Consider the following 2,794-nt stretch of genomic DNA (forward strand, 5'->3'; position numbering starts at 1 on the left):
TCCCATGAGATCCCTTTTTGTTTCTGCAGTGATGGTGGTGAAGTGGCAGAGGGTTCTAGGGCTAACAGTTTTTAGACCATCTACAAATATTTGTATGTGAAATCTTTATATGAATTGACATACTATTAGGAAAACTGAGCCACATTGATATGGATATTCCCACAATAAATGAAAAAAGAAGATAGAAGAAAGTTGCATCTAAATGAAAAGATAAACTCCAAGATTCTCTTTGGAGAGACAAACAGAGAAGTTATCCAGGTTGATTCCATCATGTGCCCAAAGACGGTAAGAACCATAAATACATATAACACGTAGTCATTTTGCCTTACAGTGCTCATGATGAACATAAGTAAGCAAAAATCCCATCACAAAAAATATTGAAGCTTACATTCTAACAACTGTTACAGAGGTCAGGGAGGTAGAGAAATTGTTTGAAGACTTCAGTAAGACTCTTCAAATTAAACAAACATATACTTTAATACTGCATTATTTCAGTGCAAAGATGGGGCAGGGGAAACTGGTAAGATGTTGGAAAATATGGTTGCAGATTAAAAAAGAAAGGAGAGTTTGGGCTTATAGTAGACTATACAGAAAATTCATGTTTCTTTCAAAAGAGAGTCAGAAGAATTGAGTATGGTGAATGATGAACCATAATACTAAAAATGAAATTTGGTTTATGCTGACAGAGAGGAAATAATTGCTAGTATCATAATCAAATATCTATTTGCGGTCAGACCATGGACAGATGCATTATAGCAAACATCAAAATCAGCATCAGATCAGAAGGTTAAATGTAAAGAAAGGTTCGTGAGTTCAATTACATCAGCTTGAACTTGACCTATTCAAATGAACCATTGGTGCTGAAAAATGGGAAACAGAAATAGGCAAAAACATTTCCCTTTATTATCTCCATTTAACAGGGGGAAGAGAACAAATAAGCCCACCAACCACCTTTGCAGCAGACATTGACTTTGCTAAGCAGAGCAACATGACAGCTAACACTGGTTTAGAAGAAAAACTCACTTGTAATACACTACAAGATAAGAAGGCAGAAGATGATGAACAGCATTGCCTCATAAAACAGATCACTGCAATATAATAAAAAACAAATCTACAGAAAGTTTAGTTTGAGAACCAAATAAGACTCATCATCCCCAAAGTATTCATATATGAAAATGACAGGAGAAGAAAAAATAGATGGAAAATAGAACAGTGTTCATATAGTAATCTTTTTGCAGCATCAATGTGAATAGAACCACTGCATTTGAAACATATAATTTCAGATCCTGATGTTCTATATGAGAAACTAGAAGGGACCCTTAACAACATGCCAAAGAATAAGAACTGAAGGAGACTTATTTTATAATGTACTTCAGAGGGGGAGAAGTCAGGAAGGATATCAAAAGAGTAGGAAAAATAATGAAAAATATTATCCTCCAAAAGACAACCTTCTGTGTATATAATGAGGCAGCTGGGTGGCGCAGTGCATGGAGTTCTGGACTTGAAGTCAAGATGACCTGAGTTCAAACCCTGTCTCAGTTACTAACGTGCTGTATGACCTTGGAAAAGCCATTTAGCCTCTGCCTCAGTTTCTTCATCTGTAAAATAGAAATAATAATAATAGACCCTGTTTTCCTGGCTTGTGACCAGTAAGTAGCCATGAGCAGCAAAGTCTCTCGTGACACATTCTATGAAGCTGTGTGAGAGGTTCTGTGTGAAACTCAGTGCAAATGCAGAAAGCTTTTGGAAACTGTGGAACTACAGATCAGTCTGAAGAACTATGATCCCCAAAAGGACAAATGTTTCTCTGGCACCATCAGGCTCAAATCTATATGCTGACCTAAATTTTCTATGTGTGTCCTGGGAAACCAGCAGCACTGTGATGAGGCCAAGGCTGTAGAAATCCCCAACATAGATATCGAGGCCCTGAAGAAATTGAATAAGAACAAGAAACTGGTCAAGAAACTGGCTAAAATGTGTGATGCCCTTTTGGCCTTTGAGTCTTTGATCAACCAAATCCCTTGAATCTTGGGCCCTGGTCTGAACAAAGCCAATAGATTTCCATCTTTGCTCACCCATAATGAGAATGTGGTGGCAAAAGTAGCAGAAGTTAAATCTACTATCATGTTCCAGATGAAGAAGGTGCTGTGTCTGGTGGTACATGTTAGTCACGTGAAGATGACAGATGATGAGTTTGTCTACAGCATCCATCTGGCTGTCAATTTTCTGGTTTTTCTGCTAAAGAAAAACTGACAAAATGTGAAGGCATTGTATATCAAGAGCACCATGGGCAAGCCCCAGCAGCTGTATTAAATCAGCATGGTGTTAATAAATGGCAGAAACTGCTAATGAATTAATAAATGGCAGAAGCTGCTAATAAAAAAAAAAATAATAGATCCTGTCTTCTAGAGTTGTTGTGAAGATGAAATAAGATAACATTTATAAAGTACTTTGCAACTCAGAAAGTACTATATAAATGCTAGCAATTATTATTATTATTATTATTATTATTTGCAGAATGACCTATTATATATATGGAATCCTTGATGTAAATATGAGAAAGTTAAAGGTAGGCTTTAGAGAACAGTTATCTTTAGCAAACCACCTCTTTACAGCCACATAATTGAATGAAAAATACAGAAAACATATTCTATTGTGTATACACACAGACACACACACACACACACATTTGCCTCAGTGAGGCTAAAGTTGGATTTCAAGGACCTGGCTGCCCCTTTTGCTTTGTGTTACTTTTCCAACCATGGGTCACTGAATTGCAATTTGAGAGAAGGAT

General features: G+C 36.7%; 1 pseudogene; it reads left to right on the forward strand.

Annotated features, from left to right (window-relative positions):
• Positions 1-1,659: 1,659 nt before the first annotated feature.
• Positions 1,660-2,313, forward strand: LOC114043608 (annotated as a pseudogene).
• The last annotated feature ends 481 nt before the right edge of the window (positions 2,314-2,794 follow it).

Source organism: Vombatus ursinus, unplaced genomic scaffold (genome assembly GCF_900497805.2).
Source record: "Vombatus ursinus unplaced genomic scaffold, bare-nosed wombat genome assembly UNPS02014770.1, whole genome shotgun sequence".
In the NCBI taxonomy this organism is placed as follows: domain Eukaryota; kingdom Metazoa; phylum Chordata; class Mammalia; order Diprotodontia; family Vombatidae; genus Vombatus; species Vombatus ursinus.